At 38.3% G+C, this 14770-nt stretch overlaps 1 non-coding gene across 1 annotated transcript; it reads right to left on the bottom strand.

The window, feature by feature from the left end:
- Positions 1–7893: 7893 nt before the first annotated feature.
- LOC126007810 (small nucleolar RNA SNORA51) lies at positions 7894–8026 on the bottom strand. The gene has a single exon (XR_007495292.1). It is a non-coding gene; the product is annotated as a small nucleolar RNA SNORA51 (small nucleolar RNA).
- Between the last annotated feature and the right edge of the window lie 6744 nt (positions 8027–14770).

Below are 14770 nucleotides of genomic sequence, written 5' to 3'. Positions count from 1 at the left end.
CGTAGAAGGGAGAAATCACCTTCTCTGGCCCTCCTGAGTGACTGGACAGAAAAGGGAGTTTGAATATGTCATTTCAACTGGTAAGATTTCACGTTTCAGTCGAATCATTGGCTAACATGCTGGCATATTTTTGCCCTTTGTTCTGTTCCTAGCGTTTGTAAATAAATCTTGTTACACAGTCGTCGTCCCCCTTAGCCCCAGACTCCCATATTTGGGGTTAACCATGGATAGAGGATTGACAGGTTAGGAACCTCAACCAGCTAATTCATGTGGAGCAGATAAGTGGGAGTGTCAGATCTTCCATTTGGACATTTCACTTCCATTTGGATATCTCCAACTTTTCTGACTTCAAGTTTAAAACTACCAGCCCAGCAGTACCAGGTGGCATAGATACTAACATTGGCAAGACCAGAAACTGTGGCAAGGAATGGACCACATTGGAATCTTGCTTTTTTCAGCAATGGTTTTTGAGAGAAACATCCTAAATAGTTGTGTATCAGAATGGGAGAGACGAATGCAGATGCATTTGCTGGATGTCATCTATTTAAAATTCTAGGAAGAGCAAAGCTAATCAGTAGTGACATAGGCAGATCAGAGAGGGCATAGGCCAGAGGTACAAGAGAGAGGGACTGTGGGCTCAGAAAGAGCAGAGGAACTTTGGGGGATGGGTGATGAAAATCCATTGTGATTACAGTATTTGTGCAAATTAAACTCATAAAATCACACCCTTAAAACGGAATGCATTTTATTCTTATGCAAATCATGCATAATATAATCGAGTTGGTTTGAAAACACAGACTGGCATAAGTTATAATGAGCCAGGCAAACCATGGGAAACCATTCTAAATCATTTTTTATTTTAATAAAAAAAAAAAGAAAATAGTTGAGCTAATACTCTAGGAGTCATTAGTGGAATAATGGATATTTTTCCCAAACAGAAATAATATATATCCATCAGTTTTAAGTGCCGCAGCTGACAGGCTGAGCTATTATTGCCAACTGCTCTCTGAGAAGTTAGGGGCTGGCCTGGCGGCAGGGCGGCTGCTCCCCGGAGCTGCGTGGGATTTTCCCAGTAGTTTCATCCTTCATAATGCATGCAGAGGCGGCTCGGTGGATTGCAAGATGCGCTTCCATCTCCCACATGAACATGGAAAGAAAGCATCTATCAGCCTCAGTGTCCAGAGAGTCTTTTTCGCTGTCAAGTGGCAGCAGTGAAGTCCCTCTGGAAAAGTCTGCATCTTTCCATAGGCTGGAGCAGGAAGGTGCAGCATGGTCCATCCAAGTACATAGAGGTCAGGGCCTGCAGTTCCCAGCAGCTGAGGGATTCTTGTCCCAGGGCCTGAGCTCGCAGGATGCTGATGATGGGCGACCCCTCTGCTCTCCCTCACCCCCTGTCCGTCTTTCTCAAATGTGGCATACTCCCCCCTGCCCCGCAATCTCAGAGGCCAGCCCCTGATGGATGCTGAGAGTTAGGGTTTTGTGATTTCACAGCTGATAGGAGCTTTCCCCCCTTGAAGAGAACAGCCAGAGCCAGCCCCCTTCTCCCCTGGGTCCCCCAGGCCCTCAGCGTGTTTATACTAGAGACTCCAGGTCCGGGAAGGGAATTTACAGCCTTATCACAAAATTCAGGCTATGTTGGCTGGCTGGGACGATATGTATCCCCCACTCCTTTCCAGGGAGTGCAGAGAGGGGTGGTATTTCCACCCTGTCCTCCTCTGCCCCAGCGCCTTTTTGAAGATTTTCTGTCATGCTTATTGGGCTGATGAGATTTCTTTTAAAAACTTCTATTTCATTATTACTGACAGGAAATGATTTTTAAAGGCAAAAATTTCATTAAAACACACACACACATACACAATCGGTTGGATCAATATAAAGGGTATTTACAGGTCAGTATTTCTCATCTTAAAAACTTAACACCTATTAACCAAAGAGCATTTCAAATCCACAAGGTGGAATTGATGGTACAATGAATGCATAAAGAATACAGCTGTTTGTTTTTCCTTAAGTCTCTAACTTCCTGCCTGGTCCAGAGATCCATTCTGAATTTTCAAAGAACAATCTCTTACGTGCAATTTTGCCAAATGTTTTCAGCCTATACATTTTTTTTTTTTTACAAATTTCTTCATATCTTTGAACTTCATGACATGGAATCCTACTGAACATATTGTTTATGGCTTGTATCAGTCATGAATCCATTCATGATGTGTAGCCCAATTTTTCTGCAGGCAATATGGTAGAATTAAGTCATGTTCATTCACATCTTTACTCATTCAGTCTGTGGTGATAAACATTTTCTTGTTTTTTTTTTTTTCAATTGCAAATGGGGGTGTTTTTACATATCTCAGATTCCAGAGCATCTAAAATTCCTTTAGGCCTAAAATATACAGCAGGGAGTAGAATTACTTATCATACATTTATGCACCTTTACAGATAATGCCGATTTTTTGTGCCTAAGTGTGTTACTGATATTTATTATTTATTATTATTTTTATTATTATAATATTTATTATTTATTATTATTGCCCGATTTTTTTACCTATTTAATGTAAATGTATCCTTACAGTTTTCCAGTCTTTTTCTGCTTATTAATGAGGTCACACATCTTTTCACTGACCATCTGGTTTTCCTCTACTGTGAAAGGCCTGGCTTCCATTGACATTTCCCTTTGTTATATATTTGGCAAATATCTCCTCTTGACTTGTGCCTTATCCTTTCTCTGTCTTAATGTTGTGTTTTGATGAACTAAGGTGTTTTCTTTTAGTATAGCTTGATTTATCATTGACTTTGTCTATGTGTCTCTATGTATGTCTTTAAGAGTCTCTTCCCTAATCCTTGGTTAGAAAGGTACTCTTCTATCATGTTGTCTAAAAGTTTTATAATTTCATTTTACACAATAAAGTCTTAAATCTTCCTGGAATTGTCTTTGGATGTAGTCTTGGGTTTGGACCCAGCTGCATTTATTATAATTTAGATATGCAGTTCTCCCAGCAGCATTTACTGAAAAATGTCTAAAATTTAACAGTTTCTGTCAAATACTCTGCGTGTTTGTATGCACGAACCCACACACATGCTGGGCTCTCTTCTAGTCCTTTGATCAATTTATCTATATCTAAATCAATTTCATCCTGAATCAGTTATTATAGTTTTATGTTAAATGGTCATATTTATTAAATTTCCTTTGACATTTTGACTTTCTTTATAAATATTTGAATAAGCATAGAACCATGATAAATCTCATTATAAATTTGAAAAACATTTATACACTAATGATAAATTTTCAGTTCAAGAACATGATTCAATCTTTAGCTTTCTTTAATATGTTTCAATGAACCATTATTTTTCTTGTAGAAAGTTTCTTTACCTTTTCTTGATATTTTCCTAAAAAAATCTTTAAATTTTGAGGGCCAGAGCAATAGCAGAGCAGGTAGGGTGTTTTCCTTGCACATGGCCAACCTGGGATGGACCCAGGTTCATCCTAGCATCTCATATGGTCACCCAAGCCTGCCAGGAGTGGTTTCTGAGTGCAGAGCTAGGAGTAACCCCTGAATGTTATTGAGTGTGGCCCAAAAAACCAAAAAAAAAAAAAAAAACCAAAAAAAAAAAACTAACTTTAAATTTGTGATTATCTAGCCTCTTTTAAAAATTATATGAAGATATTAATTTTAAAAAGTAAATGAATAAATTTAAAAATAATAAAAATAAAAATAATGTGATCTAGCCAGTGCTGGAATGTAGAAATGCAATTACTTCCTATATGAAAACTTATAATTCTATCTGTTCTCTTATATACCATAGCTTTATCTTTATTCATAAACATGTACGACTTTGTAATTATTATTTTTATTTATATAATACTTTCCTTGCCTCAACGTCATTGAAGAAAAGTTGACTAGAATTAATGGCAGTCACCTTATCTTATTTCTGATTGAAAAAGACCTGCTCAAATGGGTACCTTTTATCTTAATGATTAGCCAAAATATTCTTATTTCTTGATAAGAGGTTTTTTAGTATAAATGTAAGTTCATTGTTTGTAATGGATACCTTTTATCTCAGTTTTTAGCCAGTATATTTCTATTTCTTGATAAAAAGTTTTTTATTATAAATTACTCACAATTTTCTCAAACATTTCTTCACTTTTGGGCTGACACAGATTTCTCAGTTACTGTGAGAGTTTTTGTAACTTATTTTTTCATGTCTAAGTAACCTTGCAATAAAAAAAAATTAATCAGGAGCGAGAAACTTGTTTTTCATGGTTGAAACTGGTTTACTAATATATTTTTAGAGCTTCCCCATTTCGTGTTTTAAGAATTTATCTCTTAGAAGTGAAATAACCTTACTAGATCTACTTAGTCTCTGTGGTGTTAAATCTTAAAAGACATTGAAGCTGTTTCCCACTTTGTGATCTAGAAATAGATCTAGAAAGGTAAAAAAAACTTTCAGTGGGCCAGAGTTCTTACAAGAGGTGAAGGACTTGTCTGCGTGCTGCTGTGGTGGCTGCTACACTGATTCAAAAATCATGCCACAGGCCACTTTTGACCACAGAGCCAGAAACACTTCCTAAGCACCATTGGATCTGGCCCCAATCCCAAAATAAATGCATAAATAAATTGTCACTCAAGTGAAAAACTCTCCCCAAGTATCTCGAGGACCCAGAGTGGCTTTTAACTTCCCAACTATGCTCTGCCTCCCTTGAATTTTAAATATTTAAAAATGATAATTTTATCATTAGAGCAGCTTTTCAAATAGCCCGAGGAAGACATGAATTCCTGCATGAAATTATATATGGAGAAAGAGCATTTTCAATAGGTTTCTCAGTACCTATAGCCAAGAAGAAGAAACTTTTCTCAAATCTAATAATGGTATATATGAATGTCTATTTGTGCTTCCAAGTAACTTCCTACTATGTTTCCATGTCTGCTTGACTTTTCTTCAAAGTGAAGCTTCTAGAGTGTCTCTCTGCGCTCAACTGTTCTTCACTGGGTGTCGGATTCATTATCTGAAACAACAGAACTCAGTTGTTAAGTTCCCAAAGCAGCATAGAATTTGATAAAGACTTGGATCTAATCTGGCCCCAATTTCTAGTGTGGAATTCTCAGTTGACCTGTTGGAATTTATCTTCTCACTTTGTTATATGTCCCTTTGGGTCTGGGATCTCTTTTATGGCCACAGGACAGAGATCCTGCCTTAGAGTAACAGTAGTTGGGGAGTGGGAATGATTGAGCAGTGCCATTATGGGGAAGAATTTTTGACAAGTGAGGCCATAGCAAAAACAAATGCTGTTTTGAAACCTGGATGTTTGATGGTGGTATGGAGTTTGGGAACCATAAAACCATCATTTACCTAGCAGCATTTCACAGTTTGCCACTGTTCAGCTGCATGTGGGTGGTAAAACACAGCTGGGGGGGAGGGTTAATTGATTTATCGGTTGGGGAGGGCTCTCTGTTCCCAGGGTTAATTTTCCTACCTCAGTGTGCAAGAGAAGGTGGGGGGAATTCCTGGGACTAAAGATCTTTTCAGGGCTCCATGAGATGCCCTAGAAATGAACTCATAAGGCGTCAAGAGGAATGGGTAGGGGGTTGGAATCCTCAAAAGCCCAGGACACATATGATTACCCTAATTTATGTTGAGCATCGTCAACCATATGAGCTTATCATAATTTTTGAGCTTTATTTTTTCATTCTATTTGTCAGGTTCCCAAGAAGTGCCCCTGACCTGGGGACTTGGAGGAGGCTTTTTCCAGATAAGACTCATGGGGCCACCAGAGACAAGCATGGCAGCCATCTTGGGTACTCTGGGGAACCCAGGGTTGAATACAGAGTCCTAAAAATGTATGAAATGAACTCCAGCTCTTTGAGCTTGTTTTCAAGTATTCCCAGAGAGGGAGTAGAGGTAGAGAATCCATGAAGTGAAAAATGGCACAAAGTGGATCAATTCAGGGTGGGGGAGAGAAGTTGACTTCATTTACTTTCAAAGTCTTTCGACTTTGATGATGGTTTTAGGTTTTTCATGCCGGATATTTTTTTCTAGCTTGGTGGTAAAGATGGAAAGAAATACCTCAACTACAAGTAGTAGTTTGCTGGTAGGAACTCAACAATGTGCATTCGAGTTCTTAACGAAATGACTACCTGTTCCACAGTGATTTAGAATACAGACCCAGTCATTATTCTCATAAAGGATGTATCTTTGTTAGAGACACCCATATCTGTACTTATTCCTCAAGACCTTCACCAACTAATTGATATAGGGTAACATTTCCAAGGAGACGTGTTGCATCTCACCTACTCTGCCTTCCCCACCTCCTTCACAAGTGATGTTCCCAAGAGCATTTCCTTATAAACCTCCTTCCTCATTTGGGAGGAGGGTTGGGACCACACCTGGCAATGCTCAGGGGTCACTCCTTTCTCTGCACTCAGGAATAACTCTTAGAAGGCTCAAGTAACCATATGGGATGTCAAGGATCAAACCTGGTCTGCCATGAACAGTGCTTACAGTACTATTTCTCCTTCAGTTTTTCACTGGTTCACAGTCTCCTTTCTGGAAGAACACAGCACTTGACACTACCAAAACACAACAATCAGATATTCTTGGTTATGAAAGGGTTATGAGCATTTTTCTTAATACAAATCCCTTATTTTTAAACTGGAGACATTGGTGCTGGGAAATACACAATGGTGAAGGTTGTTGTACATTGGATGGCTGTGACTCAATCATGAACAACTTTATCTGTGAGGGGAAAAATGTATTATGAACAACCTTGTAAACATACATTTAAATAAAAAATGTTTTAATTTCTCATTTTCCAGAGAAGAAAATAGCATGCCAGAAAGATTATATGACTCACTCAGGACTGCTCATTTAACTCATTGATGCACAAACTAAGATCCAGAATCCACAAATCCTGATGCTCACAGGACAGTCCATTGTCCTGTCCTAAACATTTTATTCCTTCACATAGGCTATTTCAAAAGTAGGTTTGTCACTTTATACTGACTTATTTTGTAGTATGATTGCCAAGAGACAAGGATACACCAGTTGTGTCTGCTCATGATTGGATACTCAACTAAAAGCAGTTAACAGATGCATGTTTATTTTCTTATTACTGGGAATAAAAGTGTGGAAACTAAAGATGTCAGAAGTCCAGATTTTTTTCCATCTTTCTGCTATTATAATATGTTAACAATATTGGATTTAATCTTCAGATCATTAGAAGACTGCTAAGGCTCTAGCCATTACATCACTTCCAATATGAAGGCAGAGAAAAAAGTGTGGTTGTAGAAACAAGTAATAGAGAAAAGCATTTTCCAGAAACCTTTCAGCAGATGTTTCAAATTGTTCTAGGTTTATATCTGTGTTTTAGCTAGAAGGTAAGCTGGGGACTCATTTTCTGGTGTTTGGGGTCTTTCAGAAAATGAGCTCTGCTGACAAAACTGACAGAAGGATGCAAATTCACTAGATAGGCAACACAGTTCACCCCATCAGGTTAATTTTCATCTTCTAGAACAACCTGTTCAACCAAGGAAAGCATTTATTAAATATAATACTTTCTACTCAGCCCTGTAAAGATAGTTCTTGGATTGTAAAATGGATGAGCAAAGCCATTTGTCAGCTGCTGAGCTGATGCAGATTTTGCCCCCAGCACCTCATATGGTCTCTGAGCACTACCATAAGAGAGCAAGCCTTGAGCACAGCCAGGTGTGGCCCCCAAACCAATAAACGTTTCTAACACACACACATACCCCACGAACACCATGTTTTACCTAACCTCTCAAGTTTATTTCACAGATCGGATCTGCTTGAGTGAATCCACAAATTACTAGTGACCCTCATTCCCACACCCCCGCGGGTCGGGGGTCCCTCACCGAGGGTTACAACCTTGGAGATTTAACTTTTTTTTGTCCCCCAATTCACAATACAGACCAGGAAAAGGGCCTGGGTTGAGGTGTATATGGGGTGCATTCACTGTACCTCCTCTTTCTATACAATCAGTGTAAAGAACACAGCCTGTGGTAAGAATTGGGAGGCCTTATTTTTTCTTTTTTTTTGATTTATATATATATATGTATATATATATGATTTATATATATGTATATATATATATATATATATATATATAATCCTTCACCAGTGCAATATTCCCATGACCAATATCCCAAGTGTCCTTTCTTCCCACCCTGTGTAGGCCTGTACTCTAGACAGGTTTCTACTTCCCTCATTCAGTCATATTTTGTTATGATAGTTCTGAGTGTAATTATTTCTGTGACTGCACTAAATGATACCTGTGGTGAGCTTCGTGTCAGGAGCTGGACCCTCCAGTCCTCCTCTATTTTGTCTCTGAGAATCACTACACAAATGCTTTTCATTTTTCTCAAAACCCATAGATGAGTGAGACCATTCTGTGTTTATCTCTCTCCCTCTGACTTATTTCACTCAGCAGAATAGATTCCATATACATCCATCTATAGGAAAATTTCATGACTTCATCTCTTCTGATGGCTGCATAATATTCCATTGTGTATTTGTACCATAGGTTCTTTAACCATTCATCTATTGAGGGTCATCTAGACTGTTACCATAGTCTGGCTATTGTAAACAATGCTGCAATGAATATAGGTGTGAGAAAGGGATTTTTGTATTGTATTTTTGTGTTTTGTATTGTATTTTTCCCATCTCAGCAAGATGGGAATGAAAGGAACCTTTCTCAATCTAGTCAAGGCCATCTGTCACAAGCCAATGGCAAATATTATCCTCAATGGAGAGAAACTGAAAGCCATTCCTCTAAACTCCAGTACAAGACAAGGTTGCCCCCCTCACCACTCCTATTTAACATAGTACTGGAAGTACTTGCTATAGTGATTAGGCAAGAAAAAGATGTCAAGGGAATCCAGATAGGAAAGGAAGAGATCAAGCTCTCACTGTTCGCAGATGACATGATACTATACTTAGAAAACCCTAAAGATTCTATCAAAAACTTTTAGAAACAATAAATACATATAGCAACATAGCAGGCTATAAAATTAACACACAGAAATCAATGGCCTTTTTATACACCAATAATGATAGAGATGAAATGGACATCAAGAAGGCAATCCCATTCACATTAGTCTCACATAAACTAAAATACCTTGGAGTCTACTTGACTAAAGATGTGAAGGACCTATACAAAGAAAACTATAAAACCCTGCTACAAGAAATAAGAGAAGACACACGGAAATGGAAATCCATACACTGCTCTTGGATTGGCAGGATTAATATCATTAAAATGACAATACTCCCCAAAGCTTTGTACAGATTTAATGTGATCCCTCTAAAGATACCTATGACATTTTTCAAAGAAGTAGATCAAACACTTCTGAAATTCATTTGGAACAATAAACACCCACGAATAGCTAAAGCAATACTTGGGAAAAGGAATATGGGAGGTATTACTTACCCCAACATTAAACTGTATTACAAAGCAATACTTATCAAAACGGCATGGTATTGGAATAAAGACAGACCCTCAGATTAGTGGAACAGGCTTGAGTACTCAGAGAATGTTCCCAAGATATACCGTCACCTAATTTTTGATAAAGGTGCAAGAAATCCTAAATGGAACAGGGAAGGCCTCTTCAATAAGTGATGTTGGCACAACTGGCTAGCCACTTGTAAAAAAGCGAACTTAGACCTCCAGTTAACATCATGTACAAAGGTAAAATCCAAATGAATTAAAGACCTAGATATCAGACCTGAAACCATAAAGTATATAGAACAACAGGTAGATTAAACACTCCATGACATTGAGACTAAAGGTATCTTTAAAGAGGAAACAGTACTCTTTAAATATGTGAAAGCAAAAATAAATAGATGGGACTATATTAAGCTGAGAAGCTTCTGCACCTTAAAGAAAATAGGGCCCAGAATACAAGAGCCACCCACTGAGTGGGAGAAACTATTCATCTAATACCCATCAGATAAGGGGTTAATCTCCAAAATATACAAGGCACTGACAAAACTTTACAAGAAAAAAAAAACATCAAAAAATGGGGAGAAAAAAATGAACAGACCTTTGACAAAAAAAGAAATACAAATGGCTAAAAGGCACATGAAAAAATGCTCCACATCACTAATCATCAGGGAGATGCAAATCAAAACAACGATGAGGTACCATCTCATGCCACAGAGAATGAGAACAAACAGTGCTGGCTGGGATGTGGAGAGAAAGGAACTCTTATTCACTGCTGGTGGGAATGCCGTCTGGTCCAACCTTTGTGGAAAGCCATATGGAGATTTCTCCAAAAGCTGGAAGTTGAGCTCCCATACGATCCAGTTGGAGATTTAACTTTAATGAAGTCGCTTTATGAAGTGATCTGCATTTAAACACCAGACTTGAAATCAGCTTTTCTTTTTTTGTTGTCCCTTCCATGTGCTTTATGGTTCCCCATCCTGTCTATACTGCCTGGTCAGTTCTGGCAACCACTATCAGTGTCTCCAGAGCTGGGTCTTTTCTAGAATATACATTCTTTTTATACTTCACTGAAACAGAGCCCGGGTTATTTTAAAACTACATATATATTTCACACAAACAGATTAAAACATAACTTTGACCCTCTTTATGTGAGCATGTGTTATATTTTACAGTTAGGTAATGAAATTAAAATTTTGTTATTTTAGGAATAAAAAATTTAATACTGTAAAAACAAGTTAACTTGCCTTCATCTGTAGTACTTTAGAGTAAACCATTGGGAAGAAAAGTGCATATATGAACTAGAAATGTCACTTCAGAGTCCTTTTGCTGGCATATAAAATGACAGACTTGGTGGAAGGAGGACCCAACACATATGACTGTTTTTCCATTTTCATTGAGCTGCTGATCCAATTGGTCAAGGAAATCCTTGGCCTCCTGAGCACCACTTGGGAGAACCTCCCCCAAAAAACAGAGCCAAAATAAGTACTCTGAGAATTCCATCTGTGTGCAGGATAGTGAATGTCTGAGCCCCTTCACTTCACACCCCACTCCAAAGAGGGTATAGAGAACCATCAAAGGTTGTTTCGAGAGAGAATTACTGGGAATGACAGACTTAGGAAGGGAATCAAAGGCTTTTGCATTTTTCCCCAGGAAACAAAAATGACTGGATATCCAGTCACAGGAAGAAAGATCAAGCAAGGTTCAGAGATCTATATCTTGCATGTGTAGGGAACCAAGTTCAAGCCTTGACACTGTAAGAGTAGCTCTGGGGAACCCTCAGTCCTGCTGAGCCACGCAGTACTGCATCACTGGGTCTGAGTACTTAACAGTCCTGCACTGTTGACAGAGGAGTTGCAAATATGACCCCTGAGCACTGCTTGGAATCCCTTCTCCTTTTCCTCCCAAATTGCAAAGCAGGAAACCAACAGCTTCGCTTCTGTTCTCACCCAGAGATTGAAAGGCTTTATACCCACCTCACAAATCATTCTCCATTTCCTAGTGAGAAAAGACAGAGACCCTCAGGCCTCTACCTTAAACAACCAAGATGGAATTGTTTCTAAGCTCTGGAATCTTACCACTTTCTTTCCTATCAAACTGGTCCTTGTTTGTTTTACCAAGGTCAGTCCTTGGGTTATCTTGAAGTCATCCAGGTCTGAGTTATCATTATTCTTCAGGAAAATCTAGTCAACTGTTAAACTGTTACACACACACACACACACACACACACACACACACACACACACACACACACCATTCACCATTCTCCCCACCCAATCAGATGTAGAAGTTAAAGCTCAGGAGAATAGTTAGACACATTTTAGAAGCATTTGAACACTCTTTTACAGTCTCCAAAACAGGTTACTTCATGCCTGCCCATCTTCAGTAGCTGCCCCTTGAGCAGAGAGGGTGCCTAGAGTTTAGAAATTCACCTCCTGGGTGATGGGAGGGCACAGGAAAAACCATCACACCACGTGCTCCTTTCAGAGACTCTGAACCCCCAAAGGCAAAGAAAGTAGAGAAGGCAGAGACAAGTGATCTCACCACTCAGCAGACCACAGTTAGTCCAGTGTGTAGGCACGCTCAAGGCCAGTAAAACTTGGACTTGCAATGGCCTTGCCTTTCTTTCCTGTCCCTTAGTGATCTCTCCATTGCTGCTTAAATGTCCTCCTTCTTCATTCTTTAACACCTGTACACCTGCCCATTGAGAGTAGACCCACAGATAGGTAATAAGAACAATTGTGAAATCCTTTTTTCAGAAGCCTCTACAACTGTTGGAAGCTTGTGACCATTGCAAAAAATGTGTACATATATACACACAAGACAAGGTTTGCTTGTAACCATTATCCAGGTGTGTTCATGGCACAAATTTAGTCTCGGAAGTACACAGGACAAATGCCAGGCTATCCATACTCACACTCTAAAAAGAATTGCATTGACTATGTCCCTGTAATTCTGTTTTTCCCCTGTATCTACCCCATAGCAAACCACTCATTCATTCTGTTGATTCCCAAATCAGGGTTGACTGATGCCCCATGGAGAACCAGGCTATAGCACCTCTTTGTAAGGAAAAAGAGCTGACATTATAAGGTAAAAGGTTTTGCATGTATGGAAAGGATAGTGTAGGCTAAGTGAGGAGGTCAGAGATACTGGAAAGAATGCCAGGATTCAGAATTTTTTTGTGGAGGAGGGCTCCTTATTAAGTGCTTGAACAATCCAGGGCCCATTATAGGTGACACCTATGAAACTATAGGGATAAGGGAACCTATTGAAAAGAAGACATTTGAACAAAGATGTCATTGGAACTGTTTTGAGCTGACTACCATGCAATTTGGCTTGATCATATTATCTTTTTAAATAAGTATATGAATTGAACAGATGTATACTGTTTTGCCTCAAGGATGAGCCTAATTTAACCCTATGGCTAAGCAATTACCAATTCAATTTATTTCTTGTGACTTAAACTTAGAAATATAATATGGTATGGCATCCCTATTGAAATATTGTGAAAAAACAGGATAAAGGTATGAGATGAAACTCAGAAATGAGGAGATAGGCCCAAGGTAAGAATGGTCAGTCACTCATAGGAGCCGGAGAGATAGCACAGTGGGTAGGGCATTTGCCTTGCATGCAGCTGACCCAGGTTCTATCCTTGGCATCACCTATGGTTCCCAGAGGACAAAGCCAGGAGTAAGAGTAATCCCTGTGCACTACAAAGTATGGCCCCCAAACCAAAAACAAAAAACAAAACAAAAAAAAAAAGTGGTCACTCTTGGGGACTGGAGAGATAGTACAGCAAGTAGGGCATTTGCCTTGCACTAGACCTAGCCCGGTTCAATTCTGACAATACCTATAGTACCTATAGATACTATAAGCACTGCCAGAAGTGATCCTGAACACAAAGTCAGGAGTAATCCCTGAGAACCACTGGATGTGACCTAAACCCCAGTCCACCAAAAGAAATTTCAGTTTCTGTTGTTAAAAATATTGCAGTTCCTTAATTCTATTTTATTTACCTTTAAGTTACCTATTATATATGTTACGATATTAGTTAAAATACATAATATTCATTGTAGCAATTTGGAGAAAAACAAAAATGCAAGAGAAAGTGCAAAATATTCCTGGTTGACAACCTTAAACTCAATGTTAACAAACCGTTGCAACATCTTTTCATTTAATTTCAAATTCCATTGAATTTCATTTTTCTTAGTATATTTAGATATTTACACGTTTATCTCTTATAGGAATGTGAATTTATTTTATTTTTTATTTAAACACCATGGTTACAAGGTTGTTCATAATACAGTTTTTTTCCACAGGTAAAGTTGTTCATGATTGAACAATCATACAATATACAAACACCTTCACCAGTGTACATTTCCTGCATCCAATGTCCCCAGTTTTCCTCTTACCCTCTTTGATGCCCTCTCTCTTCCCTAACTCTGAGACGTACATTTTTCTTCCCTGTGTCTGTCTCTCTTCTTTTTCTTTTTAGATACTTTGGTTTGCACTACAGAAGCAAATCCTTTTTAAAGTTTTACTTTTCATTCTAATTTTATAACAAATCGTATGTTCATTTTTGGACATTCTAAAAGACTATACCCATTTTATAAAAGGGATTGGCCAATTTGTCACTGTTATAAAATCTTTGCTTTTCAATACTTATTTTTCCCTTCTATAATAAGACATAAATTTGCAATATGATATAACTTTTCTCGCAGGATTCTTGCTTCTGTGTTAGTTTTATTTATGATATTTATCACTTACATCTACCAATTCTTTCTTATGCATTTGGGTATTGGAATACCTGTAGCATCTGCAGGTTTTAATATTTGTTGGGTTTTTGTTTCATTTTGTTTATAATTATTTTCCTGGTAGGCTTTATTTTGGCCTGTGATATCATATTTAATGAAGAGAATTTATTTCTTTTGGAACCACTGTAGCTTGGGTACCCTTCAATAGGCCCTTTTCCTCCTGTATTTTGTTATTCTGTCAATGCTGATCAGATTGCTCCTTCAGTCAAGGAGATGCCTTGTTAACATTCCAGGGAATGATGCTTGACATAGAAAACCAGCAGCTCAGAAAGGGAAAAGCATTATTTCAAGGAAAAAAATATAAATTCAACAAATTGGAAAATATTAATAGGCTATCTGGCAAAAATATAATGCACAACTCTGGGGTGGTGGGGAACAGTAATAATACAGCTTGAGCCCTCAAATTTCAGAACACCTTTTGTTATCTCCTGAGCGGAGCAAACTAGATTTACAGGCACCAGGGTTGGTGTCCCCTTGAGAACTTAGGATAGTAGTCTTCCGCTGCTCTAAG

Source organism: Suncus etruscus, chromosome 4, assembly GCF_024139225.1.
Source record: "Suncus etruscus isolate mSunEtr1 chromosome 4, mSunEtr1.pri.cur, whole genome shotgun sequence".
NCBI lineage: Eukaryota > Metazoa > Chordata > Mammalia > Eulipotyphla > Soricidae > Suncus > Suncus etruscus.
This window is presented reverse-complemented; position numbering and strand designations above follow the sequence as displayed.